Here is a 20,202-nt window from a genome sequence, read left to right as displayed (position 1 = left end):
CTGATACAACAATATCTGATGGTGTGTTCTGATTTGTCACTTTCATGGTTGGAGGGGATGTATTTCCTCCCCTTTGAATTGGGGCCATTTTTGAAGAGTTCTTTTTCTGTAGGTGAGTCTATAGGCTATGGAGTGTGGTAATAAGAGTGAGTGTTAGGGTGGAGTTGTGTTGCTATATGTTTTAGGTAAGAGAGACAACCATAATCAGCACTCAGATATGCCTTTGATACCCTCCACCTGTCCGTCAGTAATATGGCAGGAATGCAAGGATCCTAACAGTGAAGAAACAGAACCTAGTACCATTGGATTTGTTCAGATTTTACATTTATATCTTGATGATATGTAAAGAAAGACGTGAAAATTGAAAATGATTAGTGGTGGGTTTTCTTTGTGTTTTTTGTTGGTGGTGGTGGTAGTTTTTTGTTTGTTTGTTTTAGTGTAGTGTAGTCTATTTTCTTGTTTCTCTTTACTTTTTTAAGAACGCATAATGGCATAGTTGGACATACTGGAGAGAACACAGAGAAGTAGAAATGCAGGTGTATCTACTGAACTTAAAAAAGTCTGGGCCTGACTATGCAACTCAAGCAGTGTGGAATAGCCCAGGAATTGCTGAAATCAAGAAGCTCACCTTTTCAAAAATGCAATGAATTATGAAGTCAGTAGACCCAACCATGTATGCTGTTTTTCAGGCTGTGCCTGCAAGGTGTGTGTAAAAAAAGTGAGGTTTAGTAGGAATGTGTCCTTGATCTTACTTTTGATTGCTCAGCATTACTACAAGCCACATCCTTTTTCTGACATGAATTGCAAAATCTAAGTCGGCATGAAACTATGCAGCTATTTTTTCAGCTACCAAAATGTCAGGTTCTTTCTCTTTATGAGGCTGTTCGGTCCCTGTCATGCCGGTGAAGATCTTAAAAGCATTTTCAGTGGTGACTTTTTTTCTTTGGTGCCTTCTTCATTCTTCATACTCAGAGGTAACATTTGCTTAATGCTTCTGAAGTCCTCTGTCAAGTGTCTCTGCCTGCAACTACAGAATTAATTTGGTCGAAGATTGCTTCACACTTGGGCTATTGCAATTCCCTTCTCAAAAGACTCCCTGTTTTTCTGAAGCCTGCACAAATGGGTTGCTCAACTTATACCACTGATTTTCCTGCTGCTCACACGATCAGATGTTATCCCATTACTCTGTCCATTTAACTTCAGTCTAATTTCAACAGTCTGCAGCTGATTTTTAATATCCAGTAGATAATGGAAACACCCTACTTCTGCATTCTCATTTCAGGGCATTTTCAGATATTTCTTTTATTTGTGTGACAGTTTGTTATGCTGGTCCCTGCATCGCCCCCCCCCCCCCCCTTTTTTTTTCCCCGGTGGACGTATGTAGTACAGATGTGGTTGGAAGCTGCAGTGTTTCTGTGAATCACTGTATAAAGTAATAATTTATAATAGTTGTGGTGGCCAAAGGTACATTTGCATTTTTCAGAGGAACACATGAAAACTTGGTAGTTGGCACTGATGTTAAGCTTCCAGGTTGCTTTTTTGTGTTGTGGGAAGCAGGGCTGAGCAGGAAGGAAAGCTACCTCTTCACCAGATGCCCAGGTTTTTCTACTTTACAATTTTGTCAGCCAGTCACTGAAACAAACTCTACACCCAAGAAAAAAAGCCTTTCCATCCCCCAATGCCCAGGTGAAGGTTTTCAAGACATTTAATCCTGCAGCCTGCCTGGCAGGGCTTCAGGGATAACTTAGTGGTGGCATTTAGCTCTGTCTCTGAGAATCTGATGATGGTTTCCTCTTCAACTTTCTGAATACTGTGAAGGTCTCTTGCACTTCCTGAATGCTCATTGAAGGAGTTCTCCTCGTGAACATTTATTAGCACTACTTAACAGAGGTGAGAAACACAGAGATTGTTTTGTGCAAATATGCACCAGGAACAACCTTGTCTGCATTCCAGACTCTTCCTGTTGCTGTAGGACCCTCCATTCTATAGCAGCTTTGTGCTTAGGTAAGAATTGCAATTACATGCCTCAAAAACATCTCCAGTGTTGAACAAAGTTGATCTTACACTCTCTACATATTCCTCTCCAGTGCCATCTGTATGAACAAACATCTCCTCCGCCCCTAAACAAATCCTGCCCACCTCTTTTATTTTCTCTGTGATATTGTAATGGCAGTCATGTTGCTCAGAACTTCACCTGTAATAAGAAAAGAAATCAATGCAATTGCTATCAATGCAATCATTAGTAGACTTAGCTTCTTAAAGCTAGCATGAAATTAACTGAAACAAATCTGAAAGCTCAGAGTTTGATGTTGTGTCCTAAATCAAATTAAAATTGAGCTAAAATCTAGCACAGCATAAAATCTTATTTGTACAAGTTACGTATTCAGTTAAATCTTATCTCATTAGTTTAATCTTACTTGATAGCACCTTAAAATTTCTAATTTTACAAAATTTTCCAATGTTCTTATTTAATGAATATAGCAATTAAATTGAATGCTGTGTTATAATTCATGGGAACATTTCATTATAATTTACTGTGCTATCATTCTTGCCAGAGATGGGTAAACTATTACTGATGCACAAAAAGTTCTATGTTTAAGGAAAGTTTAGGATATAAAATTAAACTCTGAAGGATTAGGAAAAAGTAGAATTAAGACTGCCTATATAGCTTTGATGTAGATGTGATACAATCTTAAAGACTTGAATACAAGCTGCTACTTTATTCTGTGCACAGGGTGGACAGATCAAGTGTTTATTTTTATCTGCATCATTCAGTGTGCAATTTCAGTGCTTAGATGCCATCCAAACCCTGCCCTGAAAGCAAGGTTATTAACGTCCTCTAAGCTTTCCTCTCTGTAGAATATCTGAAAGTCTCTGAAGCATTAATACACATATTTTAAGCAATGCTCATTCTCTTGGGTGACGACTCTAGCGTTAGAACTTGACTTATTATTTTGTGCGTGTGTGTGTGTACTTAACAACGTAAATGACAGCTTCAGCTCTTGGCTCTTAGGGAGTACAGTTACACTTGTCATTGCTCAAGATTTCTGCAGAACAGGCCAGCATGTTTCATATGGATGCCCAGAAAATGACCAGCTGTGAGATGTTCTGGCTGAGGTGACTTTCCTAGCAGTACAGAACTGTGGCAGAGAAAAGTGTAGGCGCAGTTCTGTAAGGTGGTGTTTGATTACCTTGTAAGGTGGTGTTTGATTACCTTATCCATGGGTTTACTCTTAATCATTTTCTGTCTAACAGTTTTATATGTAATTTACTCTGCATTCTCAAAATCTCAACGAGATAGAGCAGGGACCACATATCAGGAAGCCTCGCTTAACCTCAGTCTGCTCCTAGAATTCTCTCTTGAGCTTTGTGTATTACCAATTTTCTTAAAAGATTTTTTTTCCACTATTCTTGCTTTTGACTATATATTTTAATCTGTAATTAAGTGTCTATACTGTATTGCTTGTCATCAAATAGACCAATGAAACTTTCATCCTCCAAGTTAAAGCTGGTGCAAAAGCCTGTGAGGCTTCTGGTAGGCAGAGGCTCCTAGGAAGAGCCCTATTACAAAAAAACCCACAACCTGTGCTATAGCTGTTGAACTGGGTGCTAAATGGCTTACAAGGCTTTCTTGAAAAGTTGTTCATCACTTGCATAAGTACCTTGTAGACTTAATACTCTGTAGGACCATCAGCACCGGTATTCCTTCTCCAGAGGGCTCTCTGCAACGTGTCTCTGAGCCTGTTGCATCCACAGGCTCTTTTCAAGAGATTGATGGACCTTGGGTACCTGTGAAAATGTTGTGCTCTTTGGGAGGGCAAGATTCCTCTGGTTTATTTCCCTACTTAGCTGTGATAAGAGACTGTTGTTGGTTAATTTAATCTATCGAGGCATGCGTTTTTTTTCTGTATTTCAAAGGCCAGCAGGAGTACAGTTAAAATTTCCTAGTGCACTCTCTAATGACCGAGTAAGGGAAAACTTGAGCATTGTATTAGAGAAATCTTGGGATTGAATTATGTCATTTAAGAACTCATTAGCCTGTCTTTCAAGTGTGTCCACTTTGGGGGATAATCATCTTTCTTCTCCTGCTCTGCCTTTTGAGTTACTCGTGTGTCATATCTCTCATCCCTAGGAACTGCGGTTTTATGGCAGTTTGGATTGGATAACCCCTTAGTTTTGAAATGTGAAATCCTTCAATTAGCCTGAGTTTGGAGACTAAAGGCCAAATGTTTCAAATTTGGGCACCTGAAGTCGACGGGAGCTGCAGGAATTCATCACCACTGAAGATCAAATTAATCATTTAGGTAGCTAAATTTAGATGCAGGTGCCTTGTTTGTGCAAGCCCAGTTTAATCACCGAATCCTGTAGTTTTACTCTGGATAATTTGGTTCTTCTGTTTTGTTTTCCTACCAGGACCGGGCTGAAGTTTGTATTTAGATCTCCGTGTTACAATGTCCTGTTGACCCCAACGAGCTGTTCCATGACAAATGAATCCTTCCCAACCCTTGTGCTGAAAGCACGTGTAGGTTTAGCAGTCTAAAGTGAAAGTAGGCACTGAAAAATGTGCTTTGAAAGGTTTACATTAACTTAAAATAGTCAGATGATAGTCTTCCATTGTCTGGGTGAGCCTGTGGCCTATTTTGCTGGTTTTAGTCACTGTCACTACAAGCTATGTTTTCTGACCTTGGCCAAAGCATGTTCTCTGGTCAGGATGGTAATAAAAAATAAATAAATCTGCTTTGAAATCTTTGCAGTTCCACTCTGAAAGGGACCCAAAGGGACAAGGGTATGCAAGCAGTCCCCCTGGCTTGCATAGCCTCCTAAGGTCAGATTTGCTTCATCCAGGCATTGCATCTTTTTCTGCAGAAGTTTTATGAAGTAACTGGCACTGGGGAAAAAAAAAAAAAAAAAAAAAAAAAAAAAAAAAAGTAATATAAAACACCTGGTAAGAAATATTACTTTTGAATGGCTTTGAAGAGTCACTCTTATAAATTAAAGTGTTGTTGGTTTGTTTGTTTTTAAAGCAACAGGAGTAGGATAGGAATCTAAGAAAACTTGATATATTGTTGGACGCTGTATGAAAGCTATTACCCTGCTCGTCAATTCTGAGAATCCATACTTTTGAAGGAGATGTGGAATCATGTGTGGATTATGTAATTTGGGCAGCTGCTTTTAACTGCCTGAACACGTGGAATGAATTGATTTCTTTGACTGATTTTCTGACAAAGTGAGGTAGCAGAATGAGCATAGACAAATAAGCAACAGTGGCTTGTGCAGACTTAGTTGTTTACTGAAATGACTGCCCAAAGAAGTAAATCCAAGAGCAAAGGGAATTTATAGAGATTTGTATTCATAAATGAAAAGATTCTGAAATAATGTAACAACTCGGGGACTAAACAGCCTTTCCATTGCCACGATCTTCTACTTCTTCTGATTGTGAATGCTGAAAGTCTTCTCTATTTCCCCAAGGTCCTTATAGAAAATTCATTGTCAGAACTGGAAAGGCAGAAAACTATAAAATGCAAAAATGCAAACAAACAAAAATCTCAGACCCTGAAACAATGCAAGATCTCTTCGTTATAGCTGCACCCTAAGCAGATCTTAATAAGTCTTTTTAAACCTGTTCAGACTGTAATCTGCTGCTGGCCTCCTGTCCTAATCTAACTTGCCATTTCCCTGATCAGCTAATTTGGACCTGATTAGCATTTCAGAAATGCACAGGTTTTGTCAAGTGCCGCTTCAGAAGCTGCTTTGGAATATCCCTTTGGGTGCCTGGTTTTTGTGAGCTGCAGATTACAAAGGATGATTTCCCAATCTACTCCGTTATATTCATTCTGGCTTTGATTCAACATGAGGAATCATTCATGACATTGAAACGCACCATATGGACAGACATCACATAGTTGCACTGCCACTGGTTGGATGGTTTCAGCCTAAACTCACCCTGCTGCAGTACCAACATCAACTTAATCCTAATGTCTTCCTTTCTCAGCAGGAGAGTGCTTGTTTCTCTGTTTGGGTGAACAACCTCTCTAAAGAAGCAAATTAGAGATTTGTCTCCCCAGTGTACCTCTCCACCTCTTCTCTTTTGTGGAGAGAGCAGAGGTCAGGCTTTGTGCTTGGAGAAGTAGGAAATGGAGAGTTTGCTTCTCCACAGAAGTGTAAAGAAGGGCGAAAATTTCTTTAAAATATTTTCAAGTTGTTGAGAAAATTTGTGAAAAAACTTTCCTCGTAAAATGCCTGTTGGCTGAGGATTTGGGCGTGACTTGGTTTGCTGCAGTGTGTTTTCTTTGTGGAGCAAGAGTGGCTCTTTATTCCAGGTTTGTGTGCTGTTTCACACAAAGAACAGGCATCTTCTTTCCATGGACTTCTGAATATGAGCTGCTTCCTTTCTCATGCATGAGAATATGGAATATTTCATCCCTTTCTTCTTCTACATATGTTCTTCTTGTACCAGTATGTCTTTTGTGTCCCTTACAGTATCATGCGGTGCTCCCCCCCGACACCTCCTGCCAATAGACATGGTTGCTATGGCAGTTCTCCTTGGAGAATACATTCCTATCATTAAAACCTCACCTGGTAAGAACTTATTTGACAAGAGATATCAAGATTCTTTAGATATATATTGGTCTTTTCTTCTTCTCTCTTGCAGTAACAAGACGGTGTTTATTTGCTTGACTGAGTTTGGTAAAAAATGGATGTAAACACGCCTAGCAGCTAAGTTACCAAAGTAGAAGTCTGCATAGTGCTATTTTTAAGCTTAAGTTTGGCTTTGTTTTGCTTTTCTAGGATGAATGCCATGTGATGATACAAGATTTTGTGATAAACAGGCATGGTAGGATTGATCTCAGTTTTGTATGGATTGAAAAAAATCATTCCCTGTGCAAAGGACCTTGACATGTCTACAAAATAATTAAACTTAGAATAGCTTCTGAAGTGCCTAAGCATTATTTGGAAAAGACATGTTGGTAGAAGTTTTCATGAGAGCTTAACACAGATGAAACATAGTTTTCAAAACTGATTGGCAATAATGTAGGTGGCTAAATTTTCTGAAGTGTACTAAATGTTGAAGTGCTTTGAAAATCTGACAAGAAGTGTCAATGTCACAGTTGCTGCTGGTTGCAGAATGACTTCAGAAATTTGGCTTTAAATCTAGGTATTTATAGATCTGGCCTGAGAGCAACAGTTACCAAAGAAGTAAGTAAACAATCTTATTTTGAACTTCTTCTCAGATAAGGTGGCTAAAACTTATTTTGATTTTTTTTTTTTTTCCAGATTAAGTGGCTAAAGTAAAGCTCTTAAGTAAGCATTTCTAATATCTTAATTTTTACTTGGGTTTTCGGAATATCTTCTTGCTTTCTAATTGTCACTGTGCACATCCAAAGGATCCAAGATACAAGCTAGTTTGGTTCACATCACTGCAAATCCTTATGTAGTAAGAATGTCAGCAGCCTCCACTTTCTATGATCATGGCTTTCACCTCAGGTTCCTCCATTGATTCAAATTTTAAGCTAAAATTCAGGTTTATTTTATGTTTACAGCCTAAACTACAAGGTGTTGTATTTATTGCATTCTGATTCTGCCAAGATGCCAGGAGACTTCCACGATCTGATTCACAGAAGTGGGTTTCAGCTCACTTGACTATGTCAAAATAATAGCAAAAAAGATCAAGCACATCCCTGATGCTTCTCCTGGAAGTGAGGACCACTCTTCTGAGGAGCTCATTTGTTTTATCCGTATGCAGCTCCTGCTTACAGACGAGTCAGAACTTCTGCATGCAGAATAGCATCCCAGGAGTGTTACTCTACTTTCTAGAAACATGGCCTAAAGCACAAACATTGTGGTGTAAAAGCTGCTCAGCTCCGATCCACAGTCTTGCAGGTGTTATTGTGGCATCTGGCTACAAGGAAGCACTGAGTTTCTGACTCTAAAGAGAGTCACGAGTAGTTAACCCCTTCTTAAATTCAATCCTTTATGCCTGGTGGGCTGAAAGCAAGCCGAAGATGACAGACTGATCTGAGGAGGGCTCAGATTCTTGGAAATCATGGAAAGGGGAAAGCTTGGACCAAGTCCTCTTTTATCTGACTTGATTTGCTCAATACAATACAAGTAATAATATACTTGATTTTCCCATACAGTATGTGTCTCTCTCTGAACATCCCTTGTTAGGAGTGCAGGCAACATTTCTGGAGCATGCATTTCATTATGTACAACTAACACATTTTTTTTAAACGTGTAACTGGCCTAAAGTTGGAGTGGCTAACTCTGCTAATTACTTGAAACTCTTTAATACGATGCTGGAGATGTTAAGCAATTCTACCTGCATTAAATATGCTGTGCTTACGCAAACATGGCACACAGACTGCAAGTTCTAAAATTTATCAGGCAGACTAATTATTTAAATGTGAGCTATAGGTTACATAAATAAATAGCTCTCCCTCAGTAAATGGCAAGGTGTCAGGGTGTTAGCCACGTGGCTTGTAGCAAAGTAGAATTAATGTTAACACTTCCGTTGCTTTCTTTCTCTGATTAGTAATTCCTTCGATGTTGGTAGATGAGCTGAATTTATGAAAGTTTTGCCTGCCCTCTAGGTCTCTGTTTTGTATTCCTTGTGCATTGCAGCCTGCTCTTGACTCTGGCAGCAGTGTTGGATACTAAACCCACGAACGGCTCAGGCTCCCTGCTTAGCTCATGGAGTGAGGCAGATCCAAACCAGTCTGAAAGCTTCCCCTGGGCTCTGCTCTTCCAGCTCCCGTAACTCAGTCCTCCAGCTAATGAAGCAGCCCATTGGCAATTAGCAGCATGTATATCATACAGCAGTGACACAGAATTGCAGATAGCAGGAAAATAGGCAGATCACTGTGGTAATGAATAAGCAATTTCCCAAGGTGGGCTCCTTGCATTTTACTGTTACATGTATGCTGCAGGAGAGACACACGTGTGTTCAGAGAGAGGCACAGAGTGATAATCTGCTGCCTGTAACTTTTTAGGATGCTTTTTGAGTGCAAAGTTATGAAAGCTCAAAAAAAATCCTATATAAGAAAGGCTGCTTTAACTAGTCAGTCAGGGAGAGTTTCATTGAAGTTCCTTGCTATTATTAGTTTTAAATTCACTTATGTCTCCTTCAGTCTCATTTCCAGAGGCACCTGCTCTGGTGGTTTTCTGGCAGCAGTGCTGCAGCGGGTGGGGAGCATTAAGAGACAGGTTGCACATTCCTCCTCGGCCTTTTGGAAAAGGCTCTTTTTTTTTTTTTTTTTTTTTTTTTTCTTTTTTCCCTCCAGTCACACAGTTTACAAAAAGAAGCTTAAGCAGGCATCCTCCATCTCTTTCCCCATCTGCCTCATTTCCCACTCCTCCTTTCTGTTGCACCCTGTCGAAACTCAGCCTGATTAGCCTGGCTTCGGCAAAGTGAAAACCCAGGTAAGCGTTTCAATTACCCTTCCCTAAGGGGAATTTGTAGCTCTGGCTTGAGGGTCTGATCCTGCACCATGAAATGCCTGTTCTGGTGACCGGGAGGGAAGGGGCTCAGCACTTTATGGGATGTGCTCAGCCACCTGCAGACTCACAGCCTGGCCGTTGCCCTACTGCCCTGCAGCATAGCACCCCTGGGAGGCCTTTGCCCATCCCTTTTGTGGTGGTTTGAGGAGAATGAAACCGCTTTCATGGCAGTCATTCAGCAACACTGCCTACATTAGGCCCAGTGGAAGCAATTGGAGAGCTCAGTCAGTGCAAGGGATTAAAAGAAGCCAGATGCTGCCTTAATGGACAAGCACAAGGCGAAGTTGCAAACCTGTCCTTTTGGGGGAATTGAAAGCAGTTTAATTCAGGTTCGGCTCAGAGGGTTGAGAAGGAAATTGTCTATTAGTCTCAAACCAGGCTGACAGTGCACCCACACCGAGCTCGCAGATGCTCTGCACCCTCCAGGCAGAGCCGCACGTTGACCTGCTGGCAACACAGGGGCACGGGCTTTGCTTGCAGCCGTGCTCAGGCTCACAGAGAGGCTCAAGCAACAACCCTGAGGTCACTGAGCCTCCTCCCCTGGGGCCAGCTCTCAGACCAGCTCACATGGGGCATAGCAATGTGAGGTCTGGGTGGCCCAAACCAGGTGGCGGGGCTGCTGTTTGTGCCCCATCCCTCCGGAGCTGGGCTGGAAAGCAGCAGGGGCAGGATTCGGTCACCTTAGCAAGCCCTCGGACAGCACTTCTGGAGGACACACTGCAGTAGGTTTAGGCCAACCAAATCCTTTTCCCAGTCCCCAGAGGAAGGGGAAGGAGGGAGTGAGCCTGTTAAGAGCTGCTTTCAGCTCTGATCCTGGGACAGCAGGTCAGCCTGTGGAGTCTGGTGGTGATAAAGCTGCTTTAGTCCTTTGCAGGTAACCTCTGTGGTCGGTGAAAACTGAGATTGTTGTACTGGTCTTTTCTTAGCCCAGAAAAAGGGAACAAGCACCAACAGCAGCTTCGGCTTCTCCTGCTTTCATATGCCATCTAAATTTTTTTGTGTGACTAGAGCCACCGGTGAACTGTGAAAGCTGTTGTTAAAGTCCAATTTCAAGCCCTGCGTAAAGTTACACCGTTTAAAATTATTTACATTCCTTCACTACTGTGTCCTGCAAGCACACCTTTTTTTTTCTTTCTTTTGTTTTCTGAGCACTTTTTCTATTGCCAAGGTGTTCAGCTGCAAACACGAAAGGCCATGCAAATAAGACCAAGCCAGCTGCACAGATTTTGCACACTTTAATTAAGTTGTAGGGCTTCAAATGAATTTGGCTCCAGTTTCTGATGCTTCCATTCCCTGTATTCTGTTCCAGTGTGGATGTTAAATCGTGCAGAAATGGAGCGTGACCTAACTTTCATGTCAGTTGATCTGGCAGTAACTGTTTTTGTGTAACTAATTTAAAAAGATTGATTGTTGGTTAATTACATTAATGAACTGAACCAACATGGGCACAGACCAGAGCTCAGCAGTCTCCTAAACAGTCATTAAGAATAGACATCTATCTTTTCACCTGCTTGTACAGCCTCCTGTTGGGTGGTACAGTGTGCAGAATTGTAATTCTGAAGGTTAAATGACTTAGGGACGTAATCACAAACTGTTCACCTCTGCTACCCTTCTGCCCATATGGCCCTGATAGACACAGTCAAAGTCCATTTGAACAAACTGTCTGTTGAAAGGTCTCCAGGACAGCAAGTCTGGTGGTTTCAGCTGGGTTCCTGGCAACTGCCAGTATGTATTATAAATCCACCAAAGTTCCCTGCTTGAAAGGAATTTGTGGATTTAAACAGTTTTGAAAGAACTCCTTTTCCAAACAGGGTTATTCATGCTTATCAAGGTGAAAGTGTATTAAACAGAACAGCTCACCATTCTCTCTAGCCAGCTCCTGAACGTGAAGAAAGATTGAATCAATATACATTTCTGTAATTAAATTGGTAAGTTAAAATGCTTCAGTTCTTGTTTTAGCAAGCAGTCAATGGAAGATGCATTTCTGTGTGTTTATCAGTGTTGCCTTTGTTGCCATTCACTAGAGTTAAGAGGGAGATGTGCAGATGCTGCATGCCATGCAAAGGCTTACAGAAGAAGTATTTTAAGTTTGAAGAAAAAGAAAGTTTGAGACAGGCACTAACACCTTGACGCCTTTTCTAATCTAATTTCAAAATAATACGCACTGCATTATTTTGAAAAACAGTAGAATGTACTTTATTTCATTCTGAGGCTTGCTAACATAGCATTGTATGTCCTTTGCCATTTCTACCATGTCTGTTTGCCAGATTTCTTCAAATGATAAAGTTTGCCAGATTTCTTCAAATGATAAAGGACTTAGCCTTAAGCTAAGTAGCAGTGTCGTCAATGGCTTGAGCAGAAAGAAGGAGAAATGGAGCAGGGCTGCATATTTAAAAAGGTGGCAAGAAATGACCTAGTTGCCTGGGAAATCAAGAATGAAAGTACTTTTGCACTGTATGCTAGTTTGCATAGGTTGTTGTCAAAATATTTAAAGGTGACTTGCATTGATGCTGATGCTGTGTTACTCTGCAAGGGTTGATCCAATAGCTTCTGAGACCGAGGAGTTGTTACAGGGATTTCAGTCGCCTTTGGGTGATGGAGTAGGTGACCTGTGAAGTCTAATATTTGAAGAAGGCCATTTACTTCCACAAAATCATTTTATATCCCAAATTCAACAGTGCTGAGAGGAAGTAGCAAGGGTTAAGACTTGCTTTGTGGGTCATTTGGAGACTGGTCCTGCTTCCCATCTTCCCAGAGACTTTGGTAGGTGGACTGTTGAGGGGTGAACAGCTGAGAATCTGCATTAAGGATTTCAGGCTTTGGTTCACAACAACTTAAAAATACATTAAATGTGGGGTGACGAAGTTTGGGATGACACATATGCAAATAGCGTTAAATTATGGGCTTATCTAAGATCTTCTGTTTTAAGCTAATTGAAAGACAGAGGCCACTGCTGCAGGAGGAAAATATGAAAAGAAAGCTATACTGAAACATAAAAGTGTTTCTGATCAAGTAAAATTCTGTTTCTGTTGAATGTTTTATTTTGTTCCAGTCACATAAATTACCATCTTTGAAATACTAAAACTCCCACAATCAGCTTTTTATAACATAAAATAATTTACATTTAAAAGGTTTAACTGAAGCAGCTAAACCTTAGAGATGAATGTGCACATTCGGCAATAAAATAGGAAAACAGCCCATGTTTTGGAACACATAGCTGCTATGTATAATTTTAATATTATAAATAACTAAATACAGTCTAGTGAGTGCTATATACAGGCACGGAGATATATACTAACTCTTGGGAAATGTATCCTTAAGGATATAAAATGCCTCAGTAGTGACACAGAGCTTTGGAAATCTCCCCGAGCACTGATAGATACTGCGATGGAAAACACTGTGGCCTGAATGCATTTCGTCCTCTGGAGAATGTTGTGGGGCTCAGTCTCGTTACTGTCATTGGGAACCTTCTCTTTCTCCTTGCAGTAGCACCACTCTTCCATCTTTAGCTAATGGAAGAGGAGACAGGGACAGTATGTTAATTCTGCGGGAACCTTGTCTCAGAAGGTGGTTGCAACAGTTGTCTAAAAAGGCAATAACCACACAAATTAGAGATAATGAATTCCCACTCAAAATAAGAGTAACTGATATGTAAGACTTGCCTTCACCTGCTTTCCCCTGCCACATCCATTCCTGATTTATCTGCTCTCATTTTCCTCCATCTCCCCTACCCCTTGCGTTCATGGGGGAGCGGGCCATTACTGCCGTAATGCTCTTATTCCCTGCTAGTGGAGAGAAGATATATTTCAGTTTTATGGTCTCCTCAAATGTACTCAGACGCATGGAAGAAATATCTTACAGGTGTTTGTATCATTGCAGATACTCTGGAGAATTGAAAACCCTCTGTATTCCAACAATAATATTTCCCTAGACCTCAGTGTAGTTTATATCTCACCTGGGGCACTGAGTCCTGCAGTTACTGGAGTCAGTGAGAAAATAGATGGAAGTTTCCGCAAAACTGGGAAGAGACCCTGGGTGTTAATCATGTGGCTGTAGGACTGACATTTTTGGGCAAACTGTACAGAGCTGTATGCACAGCTGTGTGCAGTACTCTGCCCCCTCTGAGGGGCTGGACCTTTCTTGACATCTACAAGATCTGGCTGGGACGTTCTGAGCCTCACTATTATTAATTCGAGAAAAAATAACATTATAGCATTATATTACCCTTCATATCAGACCTTTCAGGGGTCTCCCATCCTTTTCATTCAGACTGGGTCTCCGAGGGAAAAACACGGTAATGATGCAGTGGACCAGTGTGATAATTAGTAAGTACGTTCTATGTGATTACAATGTTAGCATCTCAGGGGGAAAATGAAAGCTTGTGCTGTCCCTTTAACGGGACAATTTGATAATCCTCTTAACATTTTCTCTTTTGGATGATAATATTTCACAGAATTTTACTTTGTAAAATATTCCTAAAGGGAGGCTTAAGCAATAATGCACAGATTATGGAAATGACTCTCATTAAGTATAGGGAGAGACTTCGGCAAAGCCATGAACTGCTTCGAAACATGTAACCCCCATTAGGAGCTTCATTTAAATGTTTATTCACAGAGCAGTAAATGTTTATTATAGACCATTTTATTGAAACATAAAAAACCCTAATTATATGTATCACAAGTGTTAAAACAATATGCATTTATCAAGACTTAACTAAATATCAGAGGTGAGGGGAAATGCAATTCCTGTTTCATTTGCATCTCAACAACACCAAATTTACAGAAAAAACACCTGGGCAAAGTGACCCCAAAGGAAGATAAAGGAGTAGGACTGTGAGGCAGGTGCTCATCAGCTGTCCCTAAGCCTGTGGCACCTTCGCTGGTACGTGCCTCAGCTTTCCCATCCGGAAAATGGAAGTGATGTTTTCTGCAGAGGCTGCCAGGAAATATCAGTCCAGAAGCATCATCCCATACTTATTTCCATTTCATTATTTACTGCCTTTGCGGAGATCTTATAGGAGATGTCATCTAAATCACATTTGGATCACCACTTCCAATGAAAAGGCTAATTATCCTCATTATTGTGCCAATTTTCTTGGGCTTGGGGCTGGAGGGAGAGGTTGGCAGTTCTCACGTAAATGCTAAAGTTGCCTTCAGCTGAGGAAGTTATAACCTCAGATCTCAAGTGGCTTTAAAAATCATTCTGCATGTTTCCATTAGGTCTAGGTCTCTCTTCCAGCTCATTCACAGCTCATTTCTTCAAAACTTTATAGTAGTTGACAGATACATTATTTATTGAGGGTGCTGAATCTGCACATTTCTCAGTCTACGTGTTTGAAGATGTACTCTGCTGCGAGTCCCTCACTTGTTTTGGATTCTGATGTATTCACAAATTCTCTCCATTTTGTTGCTTTCCCAAGTATGTGTTCTCTGTGCAGAGCAAGTATCTTGACATTCTTCCAGAGGCAAATCCATGGCATAATTCCTTTATTCCCTACCAGGGTATGTGTACAGTGCAGTGCCATGCAGGGGTACATACGTAGCTCCTGAAAGGCTCCTCACTTAGTAACATCAGGTCAGCCTGCATGGCCTCACCCAGGACTGTTCCCCTCTTTCTTCTGTTTTCTCTCTGCACTCTCCACACCATGCTTTTGATTCACAAAACTCCCACTACCATCTCCATTCCACTGGTAACTCGCACCCTTCCTGTCTTTGATGACTCCTCTAGTCCATTCCCACCTGCATCTCGACCATTTTCTCCAACGTCAACCTGGGCTTTCTGAGAGATGTGAATTTCTCTGTCCTTCCCTTACAAAGCATCCCTCTGTCCCCCAGCATGTGCCGCTCTCAGGTCCGCCTGTCTGTATCACCCCTTTCCATCTGTATCATATTCATATATTTCTCATGCTGGTAGTCAAGCAGGATTTATTTCTCTGCTTTAATTAACTAGGGCCAAAGCAAAAGTGTCATGAGAGCACATGAATTGGTGCAGTCTTCTTGGGTTTGGAGCAATCCTTACCATCAAAATGCTTTAGCTGCCATCTGGGGAAAAGACACCAAGTGTCTGCATCCTGTGTGCAGCTGAGTCCATGAGGTTTTCATGATGCTGGAAAGGAAAATGCTCATTCCTAGAAACTGGGCATTCTTCTAGGAAAGGGAGTGTTTCAAGTAGTTTCCTGTCTTGTTTTAATTTTTATAAAATTTGGGTTTTTCAAAGTGGTCTTATTTTGTGTAATTTATAATGGCTGGATAAGTAGAAAAAAAATAATACTAGCAATAATTTTGAAAGCTGGGAAAAATTAATATTTTAATTGACCCAAACTACTGTTTTTTATATCTTGGATAGGACTTTTTATTTATTTATTTATTTTAATGTGTTTCCCTGTCCAAACCTAATTCAGGACTAGGAAAAATGTCAAGAATTCATAAATACTCACTGAACAGAAATTTCTTTCCCGTGAGAATATCTTTGCCAGAGCCTGCAACTCAAGGGCCCTAGAAATTGGCTTGCAATGCCTAGAAAGAACAATTGTACCAACTCTGTTAGCATCTGGGTAATGCGATATATTTTCGGGGACAGCAGAGGGAGTGCTTTCTGTTAATGAGCTATGGATATACAGGCAGGGCTTTCTGCGGAATAATTTTGTAACAGGGATAATTGAGCAGTTAATCAAGAATAGCAAACAAGGGCTCCATGGAAGCCCAGTTTACAGAGAGGACAAAATTGCCCTATTTTTCATGTGGCTATCTCAGTATTACGGTTGATTTTCTTTATCACCCGCTGACAGTCTTACTTGGAGAATGGTTATTAGTCTGGAATTTTTACAGTTAATCTGGTACTTTAGAAGAAGCATTATCACAGGCTCCTGTATGAAGCTCATGTGGCTGTAATGGACAGGAGACTTTCAGCAGCTGGCAAGGTGTTATCTGCAAACCTTCATCCTTTTTCTCAGCGAACTAGCTGACAGGGGTCTCCTGGCCAGCATGTCTTGCAGTTTGTAGTCCCCACTGTCCTTCCCGTCCTTCCTCCTGCCTGACAGCCGCAGTGGCAGGGGCATCAGGGCTTGTTCTTTCTCACCCTGATCTCCCTCTGTGCCCCATATCACTCCCTTACTTGATCTTGCTGCACCACGAGACGGTGGGAACCCACGTGTGAAAGCCTTGTCCCTGTATTAACAAGGAATGTAACAAGGGAAAAGATTAGGCGGATGAAAGGCATCTGTTTTTGCAGTGTGAAGGCACAGCTCAGGCACATACTGCCCTTGCAGGTGTGGGGGGATCAGCCCTTCCTCTACCACCTTTTTGGCAGTCCTCAGGGGCATGAGACCCATTGCCAGTTTTTATGTATTCATCCTATAGCAAAGTGTACTGCTAATAAACCCCGGGTGAGTGCCGAGGAGCTCTTGTACAGGCTATTATCTCCATTTCTGTTGGAAGCAGAGCTTTGTTGCTCTGCTAACCAGCCCAGCAACTGAGCGAACGCAACATAATGTTCATGAATTATTACAGGCAACGTCCGTGTCCTCCCCAGTGCTGTGTGGCAGGGTCATCTGATCTTCACTATTCTGGTCTACCCAGGAAATCTCTTTCAGTGTCTGTTTTTGCCTGCTATTTTCACTTTACATCCAGCGTGGTGGTGACACATCAGCTATTCGACCATAATTCAGTATATAAAAACAGCCATAACTAGGAACATTGCTTTCTGCATGGCCTTGAGTGCTGAAGCAAAACTCACCTGACCTGAATGTGTTGGTTTTTCCCCCCAACAAAACAGACTGCAGGTTTTTTGGCCAAGATTTTTGTGAGCATTTTGCAATCCTGGCTCATTGGAAATTGTTTTTAGATGCACAATCCCATGAATACTTGTGCTGATGCCAGATTTCAGCAGCGATGGGATGAGCAGGCCCCAGGCTCCCACAGTCACACTGGGAACATCATGGGGCTCGAGCAGAGGGTCCCCTAGCTGCAAGGGGAGGTCAGAGGTGACTCGTCCTGACTCTGGCTCACAAGCCCCTCTTGGCAATGCAGATTTTGCTCCTTGCAGTACTTTTCTAATTCTCAGTCCATTTTGGGTTTAAAGATCTCAAAAATACTTCTCTTAAGGGTGCTTTTGTGTCAGTTGGTAAATCTCACCTTTAGAATTTTCTCAATCTGAGATTTCACTTGTAACATGGTAGCTGCTCTGAAAAGAGAGGAAGCTGTAAGTCCTGACCCTAGGAAACCGTCAGACTAAAAAATTTGATTTTGAAGGCCCTATAATATTCAGTCCTGCTATTTTTGTGGCTAGGTAAACATTTTTCATTGCAGTTTCTACATCCTCCTTCCAGATATCAGAAGCAACTGGTGGGGCTCAAGCATCTTTGACCACATGATGTCCCTCAGGCTGGGTACATATTGCCATGTCCCTATGGTGTCGCACCCAGCATGCCTGTGATCACATGCAGCTTTCTCCATCAGTGTCTGACAAGAAGAAGGAATGGTAGCTAACACACTAGGCAATGCAAGCGTGTGTCTGCATTTTTTATACCCTGATGCGGATAATATTGATTGGTCCATTAATGTAAATGTCTCGGTTGTTGTATGTTGCTTTTCTTGCTTATTAATCAAAATAATGCAAAACGAGGGGAAAGTAATTTTTAGGAGAAAAATGAAATATAATCAGCAGTGATTGAATACAGTCTGCCTGGAATTCAGTGGTGCTTTCTGCTACACACCCAGACGTGGGGGTGCCCACAATAACTGAGAAGAGTTGAAACACTTTATTTTGACATGTTGTATACACAATGTTTGGATTTCTCCTTTCCAAACAATGTTTTGAGAGAAGATTTGCGTAAATCTGTTTGGTTTAAAAAAGAAAAAAAAAATGCAGCCAAATGTTTTGTTTGTATTTACTGACACATTTCAGTCAACTGCAAATGGCTTTTTGGACGTTCCATGTTTTTTTGTTTGTTTGTTTGTTTGTTTGTTTGTTTGTTTTTGGTCTGGAAAAGAAAATAAAAGGAAACAGCTTGTAACTTGAAGTAACTTGAAGTAACACCCTCCACTCCCAGGTGGGGAGATCTTCCTGCATCCAGCAGTGGACACAAAACACGGAGATGTATACATTATACCTGTGATCCCACTGAACCAATTCACAGGTTGGCAATTAAGCTGGAGCTTAAGTGTCTTGGATTGGCTTTAGCAATAACAAGTAACACTAAAGAGCAAAAATGATAAATTAAAGAACTCTTAATGAATCAAAATACCAGCACCCCAAATTGGGAAGACCATAAGCTGAAAGGTAGGTGAAAGATGTGAAATCCCCTTCTTTGGTTTCGCTCCCACAGGGTAACCACTGCTCTGTGCTTGTTTTTTCCTCTGTTTTCTTGGAAAAGCTGAAGACAGGGAATCTACCTGAGCCATAATTGCTGATCCTGTTTCTTTCTATTATGCAAGCAGCAGGAAGAATTCAGATTTCTATGTCTGTCCCATGCACAGAATTAAAAAAAAAATAATTGGAATGTCTGGAAAAAAAAAAAAGTTCTCTCTTTAATTGATTGTAGTTACCTCAAATATGGAAGTGTCCATTTGTTTTCTGATAGAACTGGCAGATTTTAGTACATGGCCTGGTGTTGTATAAGAATGTAATGCACATAGTAAAGGTGACTAACCCCTGAGAATGTCTCTACTGATGCCAAGTGGTCCATATGCTGTCATAAATACTTCTTTTTCCATGCTGAACACATGAACCCATTTTGGGCAGAAGCTCACATTAGGCTCATTCGTTACCTGCTGTGCTGGTCTGTGCATCTGCAGTGCAGTATCTCTGCACTGAGCTTTGGACTACATCTTGTGTGCTCACTGATATTCCAAATTGTCCTGGGCATACAGATCTTTTTCTGTGTGCATCCTGGAACATTTTGCCACAAAGGTGAAAATTGCTCTTAAAATGAGTGGAATCTGGGGGAGATATGGTTGTTGACAGATGTTATTAGGCTTCATGTATATTATATATATATATAATCAAGAGAAATTCCTGAAAATCGATATTTGCAGCAAAGTTATCACTCCTTGTACCAGAAGAGAAAGAAACTGACAGATTATTCTATAGTTTTATGAATAAACTTTAAATCTAAGAAGAATCACAGATGGGACACACTCTTGAAATTTTGCAGTATTGGTACAAACTTTCATGTTCACTCATATTTTTCTTGGAAGTCTGTCTTTGTCCAAAATCAACGTTCCAGGCCTAGGACTACTGAAGACCATCTTTAAACTTGCTTTGTGATTTTGAGCAATACATCATGAGAGCAGTGATGTTCAGATGATACATTGCACTAATACATCACAAGAACACTATCGGTCCCATGATGTATTAGTATAATACACTATCAGAACACTATCACTGATGTATTACTCAAAACCATGGTTTTTAACCCTCAAGAAACATCCTCATATCTAGGCTGAAAACACTGAAAGCTGTGGATAATGATAAGAGTAAGAAAAACTGGTTTCTCTAGGGTAAATTAGAAAAAAAATAATAATAAAAAATAAAAAGTTATGGAATTCAGAATATTTCACTAACTGAAAAGATTTCATGTTATTCTCTGAGCAAATGTTTTTATGGATTAAAGCTAACATGATGTGGGTGTATTTAAATTTTCTTGCAATTAGCATAAGAAAATCTTTTTTTATTTTTAATTTCATTATAGACTTGAGCCATGTT

General features: G+C 40.7%; 1 protein-coding gene across 2 annotated transcripts in view; it reads left to right on the top strand.

The window, feature by feature from the left end:
• The window catches only part of FHIT (fragile histidine triad diadenosine triphosphatase), a 564,423-nt gene that overhangs the window by 457,499 nt on the left and 86,722 nt on the right, over window positions 1–20,202 (top strand). The window lies entirely within an intron of this gene.

This window comes from Netta rufina (assembly GCF_964035555.1).
Source record: "Netta rufina genome assembly, chromosome: 10".
Lineage (NCBI taxonomy): Eukaryota > Metazoa > Chordata > Aves > Anseriformes > Anatidae > Netta > Netta rufina.
Note: the sequence above shows the minus strand (reverse complement) of the source record. Positions and strands in the feature narration are given on the sequence as shown.